Below are 22,800 nucleotides of genomic sequence, written 5' to 3'. Positions count from 1 at the left end.
ATGTGCTCTAGCAGAAGGCTCCTCATGTCCGTTTGTCTCTCTCTTTTTTTTTTATGACGACAACAATTCATGCATGATAGCTACAGCCTTTACTACATTAAGGGTTGTCAAATGATGAGAGACTAATTCCACAGGTCCTTATATAGCAAACTCCTTATACTTAAAGAGAAAACACCCTTCATCTTCTATTTTGTTCCCCAGTGGTACAGTTCACACAGAAGAACAAGATAAACGCTTGAATTTTTTATTTACCAGTATTCAGAATGAGTTACTTTTCTAGCATCCTCCAACAGAAGAAACACATTTCTTTTTAGCAATATTATTAACTCATAGCTCTAAATATATTTGATGTGTTTTAATCCCTTGCAGTTTTTATCCATGTTGATGTTGAAATCACCCCATCTTTGGTCAGTCAAGTCAGCTCCCGAATCCTTTTAGCATGACCTCAGTTTTCACTGAAAGCTTCGGAGTGCTGTGGTATGACAAGTTCTTCCAGGTTCATCTCAGATGTTTCCTGCCCAAGACCTGGACCCAATGATTTCTCCAAATAGTCCTGGTTCCTTTTAGTGGGAAATGGTCACGTGAGACCACAGTCTAGAGGCTAGGGGTGCTCATTATTATAGGGTTGGTCACTGTTTCTAGGTCTTTTCCATGGACAGTATCAAGAAATACATTCTGAATTCATACTGATGGTTCCTATTCAAAATTGGGAAAATTTCAGCTTTGTTACAGGTGTAAAGAAAAAGTTAATAATAATAATATTAAAATCAGGATAACAGCATTTTTACTTAACCCCTTCTGTCTTACATCTACATGCCCTTTCTCCCACACTGAGAATTCTGGTATTCATTGACTCTGAGAATGACAGAATTATAAGGTCACACATTGTACTGCTTTATCATACCACCATAAATACTCAACAATCACCGCGTAACAATTCTGCTGGCAAAAATATGACTGCTATAAACAGCTTGATACATCATTACTGAATGTTTTAAAATATGTATGTGTTTATATCTTTTAAAAATATAGTTGCATATTCTGTATACTTTTTTCTACCTTGTTTTTTGGGGGTTTTTTTGTGAGACAAGGTCTCACTCTGTTGTCCAGGCTGGAGTACAATGGCGTGATCATGGCTTACTGCAGCCTCAACCTCCTAAGCTCAAGGGATCCTCCCACCTTAGCCTCCCTAGTAGCTGGAACCACAGGTGCCTGCCACCATGCCTGGCTAATTTTTTGATTTTTTTAGAGATGGGGGGTCACACTTTGTTTCCCAGGCTGGTCTCAAACTCCTGGGCTCAAGCAATCTTTGCCTCAGCCTCCAAGAGTGCTGGGATTACAGGGGTGAACAACTGCAACTGGCCCTACCTTGCTTTCTTCACTTCATACTGTATCTTGAAGATCACTCCTTGGTAGTATTTAGAGAGTTTTCATGCTTGGTTTACCATGTGCCATGTACTGTGCTAAGTGGTTGTATTAGGCCATTCTTGCATTCCTATAAAAACCTGAGAGACTGGGTAATTTATAAAGAAAAGAGGTTTCGGCTGGGCGCGGTGGCTCACACCTGTAATCCCAGCACTTTGGGAGTTTGAGGCAGGTGGATCACGAGGTCAGGAGATCGAGACCATCCTGGCCAATATGGTGAAACCCTGTCTCTACAAAAATTAGCTGGGTGTGGAGGTATGTGCCTGTAATCCCAGTTACTTGGGAGGCTGAGGCAGGAGAATCGCTTGAACCAGGGCAGTGAGCCAAGATCATGCCACAGCACTCCAGCCTGGCAACAGAGCAAGACTCAGTTTCAAAAAAAAAAAAAAAAAAGGAGGTTTAATTGGCTTACAGTGCTGCAGCCTGTACGGGAAGCATGGCCCCAGTATCTGCTCTGGAGAGGCCTCAGGAAGGTTTTACTCATGGTGGACGGTGAAGCAGAAGCAGGCACTTCACATGACGAAAGCAGGAGCAAGGTGGGTGGGGTGGGGAGAGGTGCCACGCACTTTTAAATGACCAGATCTTGCAAGGACTCACTATCATGAAGACAGCACCAAGCCATGAGGGATCCGCCCCTATGATCCACACACCTCCCACCAGGCCCCGCCTCCACCACTGGGGATTACATTTCAACATGAGATTTGAGTGGAGACAAATATCCAAGCTATATCAGTGGTTTATACAGATTATCCCATTTAATCCTCAGAATCACCCAGTGAGGTTGGCACTGTTATAATTGCCATTTTATAAATGAAATTTGAGTTTCACTTGAAACTCAACATGTAACTCAGTTTCATATGAAACATGAGAAATTGAAAGTTAAGTAATTTGTCCAAGGTCATCAAGCTGAGAAACAGTGAATAATCTTCAGCGAATAATCTTTTTCTTTTTCTTTTCTTTTTGAGATGGAGTCTCACTCTGTCACCCAGGCTGGAGTGTAGTGCTGCAATCTCAGCTCACTGCATCCTCTGCCTCCCGGGTTCAAGTGATTCTCCTGCCTCAGCCTCCCGAGTAGCTGGGATTATAGGTACTCACCATCACACCTGGCTAATTTTTTTATATTTTTAGTAGAGATGGGGTTTCACCATTTTGGCCAGGCTGGTCTCAAACTCCCGACCTCAAGTGATCCACCCACCTCAGCCTCCCAAAGTGCTGGGATTACAGGTATAAGCCACCATGCCCAGCCCAGTGAATAATCTTTTAGGATAGAGGGAGAAAACTGATAAATTTTATATATTCATTATTCATATATATATATATATATGTATCTCTAGCTAGCATAGAGGCAGAGAAATAATTTACACCAGTAAACTAGTAGACATCAGTATCCCAGAATACTCACAGCACTGTCTGATTCATAAAAAAGGGTTTGTGGAGAAATTTCCAAGGATGCAGAGGGCTTATCAAGTAGGCAAAAAACTTAAATACACACAAAGTAACTTGAAAATCAATTTTTTTTTTTTTTGAGCTGGAGTCTCTGTCACCCTGGCTGGAGTGCAGTGGTATGATCTCTGCTCACTCTAACCTCCTTCTAACCTCCTGGGTTCAAGCAATTCTCCTGCTTCAGCCTCCCAAGTACCTGGGATTACAGGCACGTGCCACCATGCCCAGCTAATTTTTGTATTTGTAGTAGAGGTGGGGTTTCACCATGTTAGCCAGGCTGGTTTCGAACTCCTAACCTCAAATGATCCACCCGCCTCAGCCTCCCAAAATGCTGGGATTACAAACAAGAGCCACAGTACCCAGCCTTGAAAACCATTTTTAAAAGCTATCTAATATGTGGGAGGAGAAAACTGTATAGATTAACAATATAAATGATAACTTGGAATAAATGAGAAATCAAAGCAGGCTTATCACAAAACTCATTTTGGGGCTGTAAATTCTTTGGGCACAGAACCATACTCCATCTTTGCCCATTTGTTGCTGTTCTTTCTTTTATGTGTATGGTGTTTTATAGCAGAATCTCTTTCTGCCTGCCATCTACTGCGGCTGGTCCCTACCCTGGGGTGGGTGGAACAGGTTCTAGAGAAAGGGAAATGACTGGGTGGCTGGGATGGCACTCCAGAAGGCATCTGCCCCAGGCCTTATAATTCTCTGGATTCTAGTTATTCACATGCTTCTTTTCTCCTTTCTTGTAGGCTGCTAGCAAGTTTAGGCAGGTCCTAGCACACTCATCCCTGTGTGCTCCCCCAACCTCAGCCTAGCTAATGAACCAGGTAAGCGTCTGACTCAAAGGAAGCCAATTGAACTCCTGTTGGAATTTGCCTTTTGGACTCAGAGATGCTGGGTGGCTTCTGGCCGCTGACCTCCTGATTGCCATCCCTCCCGCATCGCCACAACTCAATAATCAAACCAGCAACTGAGGAGTTACTCTACACTCTTCTCCTTTACCTTCCAACCACCCCGTTCCAGCCGCTAGTCATCACGCTGATTCCACCTGTAAAATACACCTCGATTTGTTTGGTTTTCTCCATCTCCACAGCTGGCACCCTTTCTACGTCTCTGCTATCTGTCACCTAGACAACACAGCATCTTCCAAATGAGTGCCCCTATTTCCAGAGTGACCTTAAAACAGAAATCAGATGTTCATCCCTGCTGAATATCCTTCAGGGACTGCTCTCTGCACCCAGCTGGAATCCAAACACAGGTCCAGGAAGCCCCGCCTACCTCTCCTGCCTCATCCAGATGGCTCTACCCTTTGCACCCCTCGCTTAGCCACAGTGGCCTCATCTAAGTGCCTCCACATTTAGTATCTATTCATTCTCTAGCCAGCGTACCTCAGAATGCCTGGAATTTGGCCGGGCATGGTGGCCCATTCCTGTAATTCCAGCACTTTGTGAGGCCAAGGCGGGTGGATCACTTGAGGTCAGGAGTTCGAGACCAGCCTGGCCAACATGGTGAACCCCCATCTCTACCAAAAATACAAAAATTAACTGGCCAAAGTGGTGCATGCCTGTAATCCCAGCCACTCTGGAGGCCGAGGTAGGAGAATTGCTTGAACCCGGAGGCGGAGGTTGCAGTGAGTCAAGACTGTGCCACTGCACTCCAGCCTGGGCAACACAGCAAGACAAATAAAAAGAATGCCTGGAATTCCTGTCCTTTCCCATCACTTGTCTCTTTCTCATCTTTCCAGCCTCAGCTTAAATGTCACCTCCTTAGGGGAGCCTTCCCTGGTCACATGATCTGAAATAGGTCATCCATGTTTTTCTTCCCTCAGCACCTCATTTGTTTCCTTCCTAGTACCTAATGTAATAGATCATTATTCTTTATTTGTGTATTTGTCACCCCACAGTGGGTACAGTGGCTCATGCCTGTAATCCCAGTACTTTGGGAGGCTGAGGCGGAAGGATTACTTGTGTCCAGGAGTTCAAGACCAGCCTGGGCAACATAGTGAGACCCCCGTCTCTATAAAAAATTAAAAATTAGCCAAGTGTCGTGGTGCAGACCTGTAGTCCCAGCTACTTGGGAGGCTAACGTGGGAGGATCACTTGAGCCTGGGAGGTCGAGGCTAAAGTGAGCTGAGATGGTGCCACTGAACTCCAGCTTGGGTGACAGAGTAAGACCCTGTCTAAAAAAAAAAAAAAGTTAAATTAAATAATTGTTTCCCCAACTACACTATAATCTCCATCTTGGGAACTACACCATCTTGTTGGCCATCATGTTGTATCGTCTTGGGGGAATCAAGACAAGCTTCAAAGAAGGAGATGGCACTTGGAAAGAATGTGCTGAATTTTCTCCTCCTTCCATTTAGCACTGCTGCATCTTTGATTCTGTTCTGGGGGAACCACGCTTTGTCTATTTCAGTCATGGGGTTTGGCCTGAAATGACCCAACCTTGGCACTAGGAAAGTCTCTTATTAGTTTAGGCAGATTACAACTGAGGCCAAAAATAATCAAGATGTTTGCTGGGGCCAGGGACGGTGGCTCACGCCTGTAATCCCAACACTTTGGGAGGCAGAGGCGGGCAGATTACTTGAGGTCAGGAGTTCAAAACCAGCCTGGCCAACATGGTGAAACCCCATCTCTTCTAATAATAGAAAAAAATTAGCTGGGCGTGGTGGCATGCACCCGTAATCCCAGCTACTCAGAAGACTGAGGCAGGAGAATGGCTTGAACCTGGAGGGGGAGGTTGCAGAAAGCTGAGATCGCGCCACTGCACTCCAGCCCGGATGACAGAGCAAGGCTCCGTCTCAAAAAAAATAAAATAAAAAAGAGTTAAAAATATTTTTGCCAGGCAAGAAGCTTACTCTCTCTCTTTCCTGTTAAAATGGCCAAAACAGAACCTCTTTCTCCCACCTTTCTCCCACTGAGCAGTGTAGTGTGAAGATGTGTGACTGGGGATTGCTATATCAGTCAATGTCCCAGCAGGAAGCAGATGGCACACTCAAACTGGACAATTTGAGGAGCAATTATTAAGTGGACTGTTGGTGGTGCACACCTGTAATCCCAGCTACTTAGGAGGCTGAGGCGGGAGAATCTCCTGAACCCAGGAGTTCAAGGCCACAGTGAGATATGATCTCCAGCCTGGGTGACAGAGTGAAACCCTATCTCTATTTTTTTAAAAAAACAGGGACTGTTTGCAAAAGTGTGAGCATGTGTAGTGAAAACTTAAGGAATAATGAAGTATCTTAGGGCCATTACCACCCTACGCCTACAGAGGGTGGTTGCCGGAACACAGAGATAGAGAGAGAGATGGAGACTGTCACCTCACAGATGAGGGATGAAGGCAGCCTGTGCTGTGCATCATGGAGGACAGAGACTTAATTAATACCCCAGCCATCCATGGAGCCCATGCTGGTGGTCCTCACTGGCCAAACCCAAGTGGAAGACAGAAGGCAAGGAAGCCCACAAATCTAAGCCAGGTCTTCCTCCAAGGGCACTGAGTAGGGGAGGAGAAGAATAGAGATGTGAAGAGGCAGAAGGAAGACACGGAGCACACCTACCTGCTAGGGGAGGACTGAAAGAGTCACTGGGGGTTTTGAATGCAAGCCGACACGGCAAAAGGTAGAAGAGGAAAATGGAGTAAAACCAAATCACCTGCGGTGCTGTCCAAGCTGCTGAACAGACATCACCTGAAGCTAACTAAGTACCTCGGTATTTCTCAGTATAGGAGCCAAGAGTTTCCCTTTATTGTCTGGGTGTTACTTGAAACATAAAGAGCCCTCACAGATATAACGAGTTCTTCGAGTATGACTGAGGTTTCAGTAAGCAGAAATGGAGAAATAACTTTTCAGAAACAGGGAACAGAATAAGCAAAGGCCAAGGTGAAAATGAGGGGCATGTTTGGGGATCCGTGAGTAGGCAGTTGACTGGAGCCTATGTGCCAAGTAGAAAAGTATTAGAAGATTCCAGAAAGGTAAGTGGGGTCTCATAGACTGGAAGTCCTAGAACTGCCAGGTCAAGGAGTTGGGAGTTCATGTAACTGGTAATGGAGAACCACCAAAAGGTGAAGTGTTGTGATTGTAATTATTTTGTTCACGGTTTCTTTGGGGTCCTGGGAGTGTGTGGTGGCTGGTATGTGTAATTGTGATTAACTTTATATCATGAAAAGTCAGTCACCAAAAGGCAGAAGAGGCTAGATGGGACTCACCTGCAGAACTGGACGGAGGGTTCTGCGACTGCCACCGAACCTGCTCCAGGATCCCGCCGCGTCCCCTTCCACCCAGAGTAAACCATTTCCACTTACTACGGACTCCACCTTGTGGTCATGCTTGAGAACTGCACCACTGCCTCCGCGGTTCTACCCACAAGGGCAACAGGATCACCACCCTCTTTCCTTGTCCCTCTCATACCTTTAGGTCTCTTTAAAAAAATGAAAGCAACAGTGTACAGAAAGAAGTATAAAGGAAAAATTATTTCAAAATTAAAATTTAAAGCAAAATTAAAATAAAAACAAAAGTATACCAAGATAAAGTCTATTTTGTGAGATTTCATGCATCTTAAACAAATGGATCTCAAACCAAATATATTCTTTAACCTTCTGTACATCCTCTTCTATTAGTGTTATCTGTTTTCACTAATTTCTTCAAAGCCCCAATGGGCCAGGCTGTTAAAGATATTTTCACACTTATGGCCGGGCACTGTGGGAGGCCAAAGGGGGGAGGATTGCTTGAGGCCAGGAGTTGGAGACCAGCATGGCCAACATGGTAAAACCCCGTCTCTACTAGAAATTCAGAAATCGTCTGGGCGTGATGGTGCGTTCCTGTAGTGCCAGCTACTTGGGAGGCTGAGGCAGGGGAATCACTTGAATCCGGGAGGTGGAGGCTGCAGTGAGCCGAAATCATGCTACTACCCTCCAGCCTAGGCAACAGAATGAGACTGTCTCAAAAAAAAAAAAAAAAAATTCACATTTAATCCTTACAGTAGTTTGGTAGCATAAACGCTACTATCCTCATTTCACAAATAAGGAAATCTAGGCATATGGGCTCAGAGTTTTAACAACCTGCCCAAGGCCACACAGCTGATTAGTTGGGACAGTTGGAATTTGAACTTGGTCAGTTACATCCAAAACACAGGCATTTCCCACCAAACCACATTGCCTCTTAGTTGATAGGATTTTCATCTACTTGATTTTCAACTGGAAATTAGTAAGGGGATCTTGATTGTTGCCTCCCCCTCACTTCTTCACCCATATGCAGAGATGGGTTATTGATAGCACCTCCTGAATGATATGGGATTTTGTCCCTTTCTCTCTCCCCATGCCATAATCTCAGATAATCTCAGTCTGGCCCTTCCTCGCATTTCATACAAAATATTGCAATTGCTTCCTACGAGGTTTCCAGTGTTTCCCCCATCCCACCCCACTGAAGAGAGGGTTCTAGTTTTAAAATCCAAATCTGAAAAGACTCAATCCATTTAGGCCATACATGTGGCATTTAAGCCACGTGTACCAAGATGCTTAAAAATGTCTATAACCGGCCGGGCGCGGTGGCTCAAGCCTGTAATCCCAGCACTTTGGGAGGCCGAGACGGGCGGATCACGAGGTCAGGAGATCGAGACCATCCTGGCTAACACGGTGAAACCCCGTCTCTACTAAAAAATACAAAAAAAAAAATTAGCCGGGAGAGGTGGCGGGCGCCTGTGGTCCCAGCTACTCAGGAGGCTGAGGCGGGAGAATGGCGTGAACCCAGGAGGCGGAGCTTGCAGTGAGCGGAGATTGCGCCACTGCACTCCAGTCTGGGCAACAGAGCAAGACTCCATCTCAAAAGAAAAAAAGAAAAAAAAATGAGCCGGGCGTGGTAATGCGTACCTGTAATCCCAGCTACTCAGGAGGCTGATGCAGGAGAATTGCTTGAACCCAGGAGTGAGAGGCTGAAGTGAGCAGAGATCGCGCCACTGCACTCCAGCCTAGGCAACAGAGTAAGACTCTGTCTCAAAAAAAAAAAAAGAAAAGAAAAAGAAAAACAAATAATAATAATAATAATAATAAATTTAAACCAACTTAATTTCTACTCCAAACCCAATAGGATTTTCTACTTCAGACCATCCTTCAAGGTCCTAGGAAGACCCTGTAGTTATAGATCCCTACTGGTCACTGCCAAGGCCACCAGGGCCCAATTTATCTGGTTCCCTCAGTTCTAACAGCCCACTAGCTTTCATGCTACCCTTGGGACATATGGATGTTTGGTGAGGCTGGGAGCCCTGTAACTGTTCCTCTCTGAGGTCTGGCCACTTCCCTGGGGGTGTTGTCAGAGGACAGGGCACAAGTCCCAGCTGTTGCAGGACCCTGGACCCCTACCCTGGCTTGGAGCAATCTTTTACCCTGGGGGAAATCCACCACTGCCTGCTCAGGTTTCCCTCAGAGCCACTTCCTGTCTCCTCTCCCTCCAGTACACTGTACACTCAGACACTTCAGGGGGCTTAGGCTTTTGAAAACAAAGCCAGGAAAGGAAGTGTTTTGCAGGCAATTTCTGCCTTCATCCTGCCAGCCCCTGAGGAAAGTAAAACAAAGCCTGCCTGAGGAGGAAAAGCGGGGAAATACAAGGGGAAATTCCACATTTGTAGCTCAAAAAGTTCTCCTACCTCAAGATGCTTAACGATGAGACAATGCCATAAGACGTGAATGTTGGACATGAAGTCTGTGGGTTGTACATAGATGTTGATGCAGCCTGAATCATACAGTTGGCAAAACTAATTCACTTCACCTAGTCATTCCAGATGCAAATTTCCAAAGTTCTGGTGAAAATGGTTGAAGGAATAGTATTACAGCAACTGCCCTTGGCTGTACCAGCTTTACACTCTCTTCCATGCCTATGGAAATCTCTTCCCTGTCTGTAGCTTTAAGCATTACATCTATATGATCGACCATCCCATCTTCATCTCCATCCATGACTTCCTAACTTGAGTTCCATGTCTCCAACAAAACAAAAGGCAGGGTTGGGTGTGGTGGCTCATGCCTGTAATCCCAGCACTTTGGGAGGCCAAGGTGGGCAGATCACGAGGTCAGGAGATCGAGACCATCCTGACTAACACAGTGAAATACAGTCTCTACTAAAAATACAAAAAATTAGCTGGGTGTGGTGGTGCTAGCCTGTAGTCTCAGCTACTCGGGAGGCTGAGGTAGGAGAATCGCTTGAACCCTGTAGGCAGAGGTTGCAGTGAGCTGAGATCTCGCCACTGCTCTCTAGCCTTGGCAACAGAGCAAGACTCCATCTCAAAAAATAAAAAAATTTAAAAAAAAGACAAAAGGCAGCACCACCTGGGAATCTCACTTTCATTTTCATGCCCCAAATCAACTCATTGTCTTTACCCCAAGTCAGCTTCCTCCACACATGTCTCATTCCATCAATGAAACAGGAGGGTAAGGTCTCAGCAAAGGTCTTTCCTCTACAGTGCTGTTAGAAATGCTTGTTCCCTGGTGCCACAAAGAAATAGCACTAGAACACAAATTTAATTTTCTCAGCAAGGCAATTTTTACTTCTATAGAAGGGTGTAACTAGCGAATGGAGTAATGGCAAGAGCACACCTGGACAGGGAAGGGGAAGGAGTTCTTATTCCTGAGGCAGGTAGCCTCTACTGCTGTGTTATTCCCCTATTGGCGAGGGTTGGACCACACAGTCTAAGCTAATTCCAACCGGCTACTTTAAAGAGAGCAGGGGTACGAGCCAGAGTGGCAGGGTGAGTAGTGTGGCGGGAAAGACGGTTAGGAACAGGTAACTGAAGGTGACTTAGGTCAGAGCAGGTGACTGGGGTGACTCAGGTCAAAGCAGGTGACTGGGAGGAGTCAGGATGGAGCAGGTGACCAGGGGAACAGATGTGAACTACTGATTAGGACTGGCGGGAAAGCTGTTTACTGAAACCAGAAGCAAAGGGGCAAAGAGCACCAGGAAGTTAAACTTTAAAATGGAGAATCAAAGAATAAGAGAGCTGAACATACTGACATACTGATTCTTTGAAGAGAAACTTGGGGTTCACTATATTTAACAATCCCCCATCTTGAAATTTTACAGTTCTTTCTCTTCAAGCTTTCTTAACATGTCTTGGCTTAGTTGTTCTGCTTGATTCTCTGAAAGAAAAAGCTTCTCTGAATAAGGTGGAGGAGAATTAAGGGAGGTTTTAGTAAGTGCTGCCTCTGTGAGTCTGTACACCAGCCCATGGATGCATGGTATGACACAACACCCAACAAGAAAGCGTATACTGGCCGGGCGTGGTGGCTCACGCCAGTAATCCCAGCACTTTGGGAGGCCGAGGTGGGCGGATCACGAGGTCAGGAGATCAAGAGCATCCTGGCTAACACAGTGAAACCCTGTCTCTACTAAAAAAACAAAAAATTAGCCAGGCGTGGTGGTGGGCGCCTGTAGTCCCAGCCACTTGGGCGGCTGAGGCAGGAGAATGGTGTGAACCTGGGAAGTAGAGTTTGCAGTAAGCCAAGATCGCGCCACTGCACTCCAGCCTGGGAGACAGCAAAAACTCTAACTCAGAAAAAAAAAAAAAGAAAGAAAGAAAGCGTATACCTACTACGGCTGCCAGAGAAGTAAGAATTGAGGCTATGATTCCCTTCCATTTACCAAACCATTTTTCTAGTCACCTTGTAAAGGGGTCATTTACCCCTGGGGTTTTGGCTAACTCACTGGACAGAGAAGTTAGACCTTGCAATGCCTTTGTTATACTTCCATCAGGGGTGGTGTTATTTGGGATGAAGGTACAACCTTGAGTTTTAATCATGATGCAAACTCCTCCTCTTTCTGCTAATATCATGTCTAAGCCTATTCTATTTTCCCAAGCCATCTGGCTAGTAGCCCCTAATAGCTCAGCTATTCCTTTAACAGCATCTCTAATGTAGTTAATAAACCACTGTTGATCGTAATAAATGTAATTTATCTAATCTATGTTCTAATTAATTGTCACCCATCAAAATACTGACTTAAATCTTGCAGCTATTTGATCTTGGGCTTTAAATTCATCTGGAACTCCTCATGGAGCTCTAATAGCGTTTATATAAACATGGGGGTCAAAGGACCCATGTGAGGCACTTCTTTTTTTTAACGCTTTTCTTTTTTTTTTTTTTTCCTCCATGTTGACAGAATGCTAGGGTAAAAGAGATGACCAATTGGACTAGGGCACAAGTGCCGCTCTAATTACTTGGCAGAGCAGAGTACCCAGCAATAGTCCCGTGCAATACCACCACACATCTGCTTGGAGATGAACCAGGGAAGACTGATTGGTAAGCTCTTCTTGAAAAGGCTTGGTTTCAGCCGGGCGGGGTGGCTCAAGCCTGTAATCCCAGCACTTTGGGAGGCCGAGACTGGTGGATCACGAGGTCAGGAGATCGAGACCATCCTGGCTAACTCGGTGAAACCCCGTCTCTACTAAAAAATACAAAAAACTAGCCAGGCGAGGTGGCGGGCGCCTGTAGTACCAGCTACTTGGGAGGCTGAGGCAGGAGAATGGCGTAAACCCGGGAGGTGGAGCTTGCAGTGAGCTGAGATCCGGCCACTGCACTCCAGCCTGGGCGACAGAGCGAGATTCCGTCTCAAAAAAAAAAAAAAAAAAAGGCTTGGTTTCAATGCACCCTGTTAAGTCTTCAAGGAATGCTAACTCTCCCCCGCCACCCCGCCACCCGTTCCTCAGCAGTGAAAGGCACAAGGTGAAGGTGAAGTTAACATCAGGGGCCGCATGGCCCTCGGGGGCTGATCCACAGGGCTCTTAACCTCAGGGAACAGCAGTGAAAGAGTCTTGCATGACTCATCGCCCCAGGCTGTGGGGTTCTGGAAGAAGAGAGCTACCGTACAGCTCATGCTCGGTCCACGAGAGGACCACCCAACTGGAAAGGGGACAATCTGGGTCTCTGGTCTGCCTGTCGCACAAGCCTAACAGTCGCTTTGTTTAGTGTGTGAACAGAATATTTAATCCATTCCAGGCAAGCATTTGCGTCCTGATACCGTTTCAAGTGCTATAGTTTGTTTCAAATCTTTAACCTCTACAACAACTACTTTGGTTTTATCATTGGGTAGATAACAAGAGAAGGTTTGGTTAGCGGAGAAGTTAGGAGAGGGAGAAGGGGTTGCAGAAGGTGGCGAGACAATAAACAGCATTTCAAAGGATCCTGAGACTTCTGCTCCTATACCATAAACTCTGGGGAGCAGAGATGGTAATCTGTCTCAATTACATTGGTCTACCTGACAATGGGCAGGGGTAACTCCTTTAGTCAAATGAATATATGGTTTTAAGGAACTGCAAGTACTAGTTGGGGCAGCCTATCCTTGCTCTTCAATATTTTATACAGTATTGGACCAACTTTGGCAGAGAAGATCTGCTCTAGGAGGACAAGATTTCCAGTTTACACTGGAATCTTCGTCAAATTCTTCTCAAATTAATTTATCCCAGTTAACAGATTTTTAGTCTGAAAAGAGCTAGGAAGGATAAAGCTACTTTTCTGAAGTGGAGAGTTGCCTCTGACTTGGCAAGTCTCCACAGGGTATAACAAGGCAAGCATCAAATGTAATAGTTTGAGGCGAAATCGACTTGGTTCCATTAATAGCAATAGAGTGAGAAAAGAGGAAGGAGTAATCAAATAAATAAAACAGAGTTAAATTTTTCTCAGCTTTAGTTTGGTAGGGTTTTCCCCTGGGACCATGGCCCATGACTCTGGAGGGAATGGCACTTTCCTGACTCGGGTGTGATGGCTCCATTCTTTTTCTGCTGTCCACACTGCAGTTTCAGTAGTTAGGAGCACTAGGTAAGGTCCTTCCCAGGCCGGTTCAAGCTTTTACTTCTCTCCAACTCAAGTGCTATTTCTTTGCAGCATTGGGGAACAAGCATTTCTAACACTGCCCCCTTATAAAAGCCTCAAAATGCCTGTACAAGTCCATGACTTAGGGGACTTAGGGGCTCCTTTGTGGAAGCTGCTCTGTTACCACCCCACAGGCAAATAAATGGATTGGATGGAGACTGGTCCCAAGGGCATCTAAGCTATTGGCCAATCCAGACCTTCTGAAGTAGCCTGGAGTGAAAATCCAGACCAACAAGAACACCCTCTGTTAAACAGTGACCAGCCAAACCATCAGATCGTCTCTCTTGGGGCTTTAAAGAGACACAGACAGAGGGGGTTGTTACTGGCAGGAGAGTAAAAACGGAAACAGGAAGAGTCGGTAGCTGAGCTACCCTAATGAGTCTCCAAGCATGTAAACTAGATCATCAGGTACTCTGCTGATATGATTCTCTCCTACAGCAGGGGAGCTTTCTGGGCAGTTGGGAGTAGAGGAGTAGAAGAAAGTATAGCAGATGTTTCTCTTCTTTTCACTTTCTCCTCCCTCTTTTCCTTCTTTTTCTTTTCTTATCCATCCCCGCCCTTTTTGGTTTTTTTCATCTACTCAGTGTCTGAATACCTCCCTATTTGAGAGACAGGGCCACAGTTCTCACTATGGAAGCTGTGAGGGTCAGGTACTTTCTGACCTCACACCTTGGAAGCTGGAGCTTGGGTACATGATCCTGCTAGTGAACCAGAGACTCAGGGTCAGTTGAGAAATAACTTACTGCTGCAGCATCAAATGTTAGCCTGACAGCATGTAGTATGCAGTGGCTATGGTGCCAACAGCAGTGTGTTCACCTGACTGTCAGCACATAAAACTGCAGATCTACAGAAAAGTTGAAAGATTACAATGGATATACCCTTTACCTAGTGAATTAGTTCTCTATTGCTGCAAAACAAATTACTCTAAAACATAGCTTCATGGGAAGAAACATTTATCACGCCACAGTTGCCATGGGTCAGGAGTGCAGGCACTGCTTACCTGGCTCCTCTGGCTTGGGGTCTGTCACAAGGCTACAAATCAAAGTGTCAAGTGGGCTGCAGTCTCACATGAAGGCTTCGCTGGGGAAGGACCTGCTTCCAAGCTCATTCATATGGTTGTCAGCAGGATTCAGTTCCTCACAGGCTGTTGGACTGAGGGTCTCAGTTCTTCACTGGCTGTTTTCTGAAGGCCTCCCTCAGTTCCTCACATGTGAACCTCTTCCCCACGAGGCAGCTCACAACATGGCAGCCCATTTCCATCTGAGCAACTGAAGGAGAGAGAATTCAATTATGGAAGGAATCTCCCACATGCTATTTGCTGGAAGCCAGTCTCTAAACCCAGCCCCTACCCAAGGGAAAGGGATTACACAAGGTGTGAATTCCAGGAGGGAAGGTCAGAATTCACTGAGTGCCACCTTAGAGTCTGTCAACCACAGATTCATCAATTACTAATATTTTATCACATTTGCATGTGCTCCCCTTTAGATAGATAGCTACAAATACAGATATACAGTTTTGTTAGACAACCAAAATTAAGTTAAAGATTGATATGGTTTGGCTGCGTCCCCACCCAAATCTCATCTTGAATTCCCACATGTTGTGGGAAGAACCTGGTGGGAGGTAATTGAATCATGGGGGCAGGTTTTTCCCATGCTGTTCTTGTGGTAGTGAATACGTCTCACAAGATCTGATGTTTTTAAAGAGGGGAGTTTCCCTGCATAAGTTCTCTCCTCTTGTCTGCCGCCATGTGAGACATGCCTTTCACCTTCCACCATGATCATGAGGCCTCCCCAGCCATGTGGAACTGTAAGTCCACTAAACGTCTTTCTTTTGTAAATTGCCCAATCTTAGGCATGTCTTTATCAGCAGTGTGAAAACAGACTAATACAAAGACATTATAACATTTCCCTTCTAATTACTTCAGCATGTATCTCCTAAGAATAAAAACATTTTTCTACATAACCACAATGCCATCACCTCCCCCTAAATTTAACAATTGTGCTATATCACCATCTAATATCAGCCCAAATTCAACTCTCTCCAATTATCCCCCAAATACCTTTTATAGCTCTTTTTTTCCTGCTCCAGTATCTACTCAAGTTTCCTGCATTGTTTTTGGTTATTGTCTATTTAGTCTCTTTTAATCTAGAACTATTCTTTCCAATACATTTATTTTTTTTTTATTTTTTTTATTTTTTTTTGAGACGGAGTCTCGCTCTGTCGCCCGGGCTGGAGCGCAGTGGCCGGATCTCAGCTCACTGCAAGCTCCACCTCCCGGGTTTACGCCATTCTCCTGCCTCAGCCTCCAGAGTAGCTGGGACTACAGGTGCCCGTCCACCTCGCCCGGCTAGTTTTTTGTATTTGTAGTAGAGACAGGGTTTCACCGTGTTAGCCAGGATGGTCTCGATCTCCTGACCTTGTGATCCACCCGTCTCGGCCTCCCAAAGTGCTGGGATTACAGGCTTGAGCCACCGCGCCCGGCCTTCAATACATTTATTTCTGGGTATTGTTTTTCATACTGTTGACATTTTTGAAGAGTTCAGGCCAACTGTTTTGTATAACTGTTACCCACACAACTGGTGGGCTAGGTCACTTGGTAAGTGACAACCCAATGGCCACAACCAAGCAGGATTTAACAAGGGGATTTTATTACTTACAATTAGTAAAGAGAACAATAGGTATAGATAGCTCCCAAAGCAATGCCTCCCTGAGCTCCGGGCTGTGTCAGATTTTATAAGCATAGGGTAATCAGGCATGATCTGACTGGATCTTGCAATGAGGTAATGCCAAGAGGCATGATCTCACTGGATCCTGCTAAGGAGTGATGCCAGAGCTCAATCTGATTGCATCGTAGATTCAGCCACACAGTGTCAGCTTCCTAATCCAGTCCCTGCTCCTCTGAGCACTTAGGTTTCACCCTGTGGCTACACACTTGGTTAATCTGGGCCTGCTCAGGTTACATGACCTGAGGCTCCATTAGCAACTGAAAAACAACTCATAACTTTGTTACATAAAAGTTGAACCAAATTGGTCTGGTGCAGCTACATAATATCCCATATTCTGGAGATGATTACTTCCTAATGGTGTTCATCTTATACCAGTATCTACTGTATTTCCTGTAAGCAGGAAGTTAGGTTAAATATTTTTGGAAAGAATTCTACTTAGGAGGCACATATCTAGTAGTCCCAATATTGGTGATGTTTGATCACTTGGTTATGGTGGTAACTGCTCAGTCTTTCCATTATAAATGCATAATTTCCCTTTTGTAATTAGTAAATAAGCAGTGGAGCAATACTTGGGAGTCTGTGTGAATACCTTGTTCCCAGAAACTGTTTTCCCAATAGTTTTAGCATCCATTAGTAATCCTTATCTTGGTTAATTATTACATTTGAGTTTCCAAAAGGGTAATTGTCTAATCTAACATTCCTCTTACATTTATCACTCTGTAAAGATGAGCATTTCTTTTTCTCTCCCTGTTTTCTTTTGTTTTGTTTGAGATTGACTATGGACCATGATTTTCAAAAAAAATTATTATATTATAATCGATTATACTTATAGATTACAAATATTTATTTTACATTAACATTTAATACATTTATTATATATTTATGTTAAACATATTACATAGTACTATATAATACACTTAATATATTTAATATATAAACATCTTAAATATAATCATATATACTTAACTATATACCTACTCATTATATTGAAGTTAATTACACATTTAAGTATATAATTATCTCAAATATAAATACAATTATACTTAAAATATAATTAAATAATAATTAACATTAATTTTTATTTGCAGATTGTCCCAAATGTGGCCAATGAAAAAGTCCTTCAAGGCCGGGTGTGGTAGCTCATGCCTGTAATCCCAGCATTTTGGGAGGCTGAGGCAGGTGGATCACTTGAGGTCAGGAGTTTGAGACCAGCCTGGTCAACATGGTGAAACCCTGTCTCTACTGAAAGAAAAAAAAAAAATTAGCCGGATGTGGGGGCAAGCACCTATAATTCAGCAGGCTGAGGCAGGAGAATCACTTGAACCAGGGAGGCAGAGGTTGCAGTCAGGTGAGATCGTGCCACTGCACTCCAGCCTGGGAGAAAGAGCGAGACTCTGTCTCAAAAAAAAAAAGAAAAGAAAAGAAAAGAGAAAAAAAAGAAAAAGTTCCTTCAAGTTGACTCCTATATCTTTTTTTAAAAAAACAGCTTTATTGAGATATAACTTCCCTACCATAGAGTTCACACATTTACAGTACATAGTTCCATGGTTTTAGTTTATTCACAGAGTTGTGCCAGCATCATCACAGTCAAGTTTAGAACCATCAAATTTAGTTCATTACCCCTAAAAGAAACTGTTACCCATTAGTGGTCACTTCCCATTCCCCTGAACTCCCGGAGCCCTAGGTAACTGCTAATCTACCATCTCCATAGATTTGCCTATTCTATGAGTCATACGAATGGAATCATCTATGTGGTCTGTGACTTGCTTCTTTCACTTGGCATGTTTTCATAGTTCACCCACATTGTATAGCAAGTTTGTCTACATTCTGTAGCATTGATTTTACTGCCGGATAACATTCCATATTATGGATATACTGTATTTTACTTACCAATTCATCAGTTAATGGGTATTTGGGTTGTTTCCACTTTTTGGCTCTTGTGAATAATGCTGCAATAACCAATCATGTGCAAATTTTTGTGTGAACATATGTTTTAATTTATCTTGGATATACACATAGGAGTGGAGCTGCTGGGTCATATGGTAACTTTATGTTTAATTTTTGAGAAACTTCCAGACTGCTTTCCAAAGTGGCTGTATTATTTGACATACTTTTTTTTTTTTCCTTTCTTTTGAGACAAGGCCTCGCCCGGTTGCTCAGGCTGGAGTGCAGTGCTACGATCACAGCTCACTGCAACCTTGACCTACTGGGCCCTAGCGATCCTACCACGTTAGCCTGGCAGAGTTGGAATTACAGGTGTGACCCACTGTGCCCAGCCTCCATTTGACAGTCTTACCAGCCAAGTATGAGAGTTCCAATTTCTCCACATCCTCTTCAACACGTTGTTACATTTTTTTTATAGCCATCCTAGTGGCTATAATTGTGGTTTTGATTTGCATTTCACTGAGGCTAATGATACTGAGTCAGTTTTTCTCCAGGTACCTTTGGTCCCAAAAATTCATGTTTTATTTTATATCCAGAAAACTATCTCCAGTTATAGCTTTGTTTCATTGTCACGTTTCTCTTCTTTGGAGACGTCAATGATGCATATGTTAACTTCTGTCTATCTTCTATATCTCTCATTTTTTTTCCGATATTTTTCCTTCTTTTCCAAATTTGTTTTGGGTTCTCTTGGCTGTTTTAAATTTATTTATCAATGTTCCTTCTTGAATTTTTAGGCTAACCTATTTTCCCGTGGACACAATGTAATTTAGTTTCCGTATCTCATGATTATTTTGGCTTTTTCTTCTACTTCTTTCCTGAATTTAGTCAGTTCTCATTTTACAGCTTTCTGCTTTGTGTCCACTTCTATTTTGAGTTTTTTAATGTCTGATTTTTGGTATTCTTTATAGCTGCAGCTGATTACTAAATGATATTTACTTCATACAAAAAGTATTATGTTAGTTTTCCTCTGCTTTTTGCCTGTTGGATGGAATTGTGGTTGGTGGGAAGAATTTTCATTAGTTAAAACTTTTTTTATTTTGTTCTTATAGTTATTTTACATGGATGTTGGTAGCTCTTCTGTTTAGCTCAAAATAACTTGCATCTGACCAGGTGTGGTGGCTCACACCTGTAATCCCAGTAATTTGGGAGACCAAGGCAGGTGGATCACCTAAGGTCAGGAGTTCAAGACCAGCCTTACCAACATGATGAAACCATCTCTTCTAAAAATACAAAAATTAGCCAGGCATGGTGGTGGGTGCCTGTAATCCCAGCTACTCATGAGGATGAGGCAGGAGAATCCCTTGAACCTGGGAGGTGGAGGTTGCAGTAGGCCAAGATCGTGCTACTACACTCCAGCCCCAGCTGGGTGACAGAGTGAGACACCGTCTCAAAAAAACAAAACAACCTGTCAATATCACTGGGGAAAGGGTTTGTCAAACTCCAAGGCAATTTTCAGTGAGAATGACGTTAAGTTTCAGATTTCATGGCAATAGGAATGATGTCAGACTTCACATTCCCCATGAAGAACCAGACAGCTAGAGTGTCACTACATATTTTTAAAAGATGACTGAGGATGGAGACAAGTGAGTTGGCAGACAGTGGCAACCTCTGGAAGATGGAATCTTCTCTGTTGGTTCCCAGGCTGCTGTTCGGAAAGTCCCAAAACAAGCAACTGGCCTCTCCTGCATTCCCACCGGCTGCACCTTGCTCCTGCCTACCATGGAATCTGGCTCCCAGCCACCAAGCAAGAAGCTACCAGCTGGCCAAAATTTTTAATTAAAAAAAAAAAAAGGCCGGGCGCGGTGGCTCAAGCCTGTAATCCTAGCACTTTGGGAGGCCAAGACGGGCGGATCGCGAGGTCAGGAGATCGAGACCATCCTGGCTAACACGGTGAAACCCCGTCTCTACTAAAAACTACAAAAAACTAGCCGGGCGAGGTGGCGGCGCCTGTAGTCCCAGCTACTCGGGAAGGCTGAGGCAGGAGAATGGCGTGAACCCGGGAGGCGGAGCTTGCAGTGAGCTGAGATCCAGCCACAGCACTCCAGCCTGGGTGACAGCGCGAGACTCCGTCTCAAAAAAAAAAAAAAAAATTAGTTCAAGTGCCTGCTGGGAGACAAAACTCTGAACCAATGACCAATAGTTTCTTCCACAACAGAATATCATTGCTGGAAACAATGGGTGTGGCACTTCTCAAATCATACCTAATTATTCTCCTCAAAATTTATACTTTGCTTTTCCTCAAACCAGCTGGTTTAGATATTGTAGTACAATGCTTTCACCAGAACCTGCAATAATGGTTCCTATTAACTGGAAACTGAAATTGATGTGGTCTCCTCATGCCACAGGTCACATGTTGTTTGGTGACTGATCTCAAAGCTCAGGAGGAAGTGGGGTTGCTGTTATGCCACAGAGGCAAGAGGAGCAGTACTAGAACCCAGGAGGTCTCCTGAGGCACCTCATCACTCTCATGCCAGGGCACAAGTTGATGGCAACATACTGCACCACCTGCAGACAAACTACAACCTACCTACAGGCAACCTCCTCAAGAATGAAAACTTGCTTAACCCAAGCAGGCAAAGAATCCTGGCCAGCTGAGGGGTTGCGTGAAGGAAAGAGGGACCTGGAATAGGTAGCAGAGAAGGAAAATCGTAAATGACAGTAAAGCTTCATTACCAGTTACAAAAATGAGGATTATAACCTCTAACGGTATTTCCCTTCTTGCTGTATTATATATAAATGGAGCGTTTTTAGCTATTTTTAGTCCTTTTCTTTCATTTCCTTTCTCTTCACAATTGTATCTAAAGTCTATCAGTGATGCTTAACTTTACAATTTAGTTTACGCATTGCAACGATGGGATGGGATGACGATGAAACTGAAAGGAAGAATGGAACATCACTTACAGAAGTTGGACTTGGGCCAAATACAATAAATGAGGAGATTTTGAGATGCCCTGCTTTGGGGAAGGGATAAGTAAATTCTGTTGTAGGAGAGATACTTGCATTTTGTTGGATGGCAGCATTTTCATTTACCTTTGAAAGCACTTCTGTGAATGTTGGGCAGCCTAAGAGACGGCCAGTAGTGGAGCAACTTTTGGCAACCCAGCGTCTTATTCTTCTCATTTGAGGGGAGGCCCCCACACACTGAGTCTTGCTATGAGGCTAGGCCTCCCTGACTAGAAGCCACAGGAGAAACCAGAACTCTATTTGCCTATTGGCAATTAGAACATAGGCTCACAACCTAGACTAGACCTAGTAAATGGTCCTTCCCAAAACTTGAATCTTGAGTGAAAAGAGTTGAAAAATAATTCATGTCACCACCAAAGGAGCTGGCATGCACCCTAATCAGAGTACCAAAGCAGGATGGCTTAGCAGGTTCCTAACATTTCCAGGCCTGGTTCTCCAGCATTGCTGGTGCAAGGAGTATCACTACAGACAGCTCCAGGCCTATTTTTCCCACGCTCAGAAACACCAGAGGAAAGAGCCTCTTTCTCCCACCCTCATTCTCTAAAATCCCCGACAAGGGCTCAGATCATCTCAGGTTTGGTCATGTGCACATCCCTAGGGAAATCTGAGAACAAGAGGAGGGAGACTATAGTTGACCGAGCCTGGGCTCCACACCTCCCCTTCTCCACACCCATCCTGCATGGGATGGGGAGGCCAGAGAAGTGTGGTGCTAAAGAACCATCTGATCCAGGGGACTGCAGACAGTTCCCCAAAGGAAAGTTTTCCCGTCAGGCAAAAACAAAAGCTGCTCACAACACAAAATGACAGAACGTCAGAACCAAAAGGAACCTTGGGAATCCTTCATCCTATCCCCTCTCTTATAGATGAGGAAACCATAAGGATATGTATGCCTGTTTGGACTTTGTACAGTGCTCTGTCCAGCAGGGGTGACTTGGCTGTGGGATTAGGTGACTCCACTGGAGGTCTTCTGTGTATAGGAAAGATCTAGGGTCACAAACACAAATCCCTTCAGGTAGGCAGCAAATGTGTGAAGGCTGGCTGTTACTTAATGGACCAGTGGTGTTGGTGGGATTCAAATTCTTATTAAAAAACAAAAGCAAACAAACAAAGAAAACCTATGTGGTGCCCAAATAAAACCATCTGTGGGCTAGATGCTGCTGTTGTCAAAAGTTTGTGACCCCTGGGTTAGACAAAACCTCTGAGCTGTCCTGACAGGTCTGGGAAAACCAAACAAGTCCTTGTCTCCTAAACTACCTGGGACTCAAGAGCTCTGTAGGAAAAAATTCGTACCCTGTACCCAGCTGGGGTTGACATTTACAGACACCTGTTTTATGAATTGAGGAGATATTCAGCAGAAGCCACATTGCTGAAAGTGCTGCTGAGAGAAAACCATCAGAAGGAAGGACCCCTTCCCCACGCCAGCTAGGTGGTAGTTCCTCTATGCCTCCAG

General features: G+C 44.3%; 1 long non-coding RNA gene across 1 annotated transcript; it reads right to left on the bottom strand.

Annotated features, from left to right (window-relative positions):
- Positions 1-240: 240 nt before the first annotated feature.
- On the bottom strand, positions 241-19,568 carry LOC115894376. Its single transcript, XR_004054507.1, has 5 exons — positions 18,333-19,568; positions 14,717-14,984; positions 9,507-9,659; positions 7,075-7,286; positions 241-696 (listed from the first exon to the last, which is right to left on the bottom strand). It is a non-coding gene; the product is annotated as an uncharacterized LOC115894376 (long non-coding RNA).
- Between the last annotated feature and the right edge of the window lie 3,232 nt (positions 19,569-22,800).

The sequence above is a fragment of the Rhinopithecus roxellana genome, chromosome 17 (genome assembly GCF_007565055.1).
Source record: "Rhinopithecus roxellana isolate Shanxi Qingling chromosome 17, ASM756505v1, whole genome shotgun sequence".
Lineage (NCBI taxonomy): Eukaryota > Metazoa > Chordata > Mammalia > Primates > Cercopithecidae > Rhinopithecus > Rhinopithecus roxellana.
The sequence above is the reverse complement of the archived record's forward strand: the minus strand, read 5'-3'. Positions and strand labels throughout refer to the sequence as shown.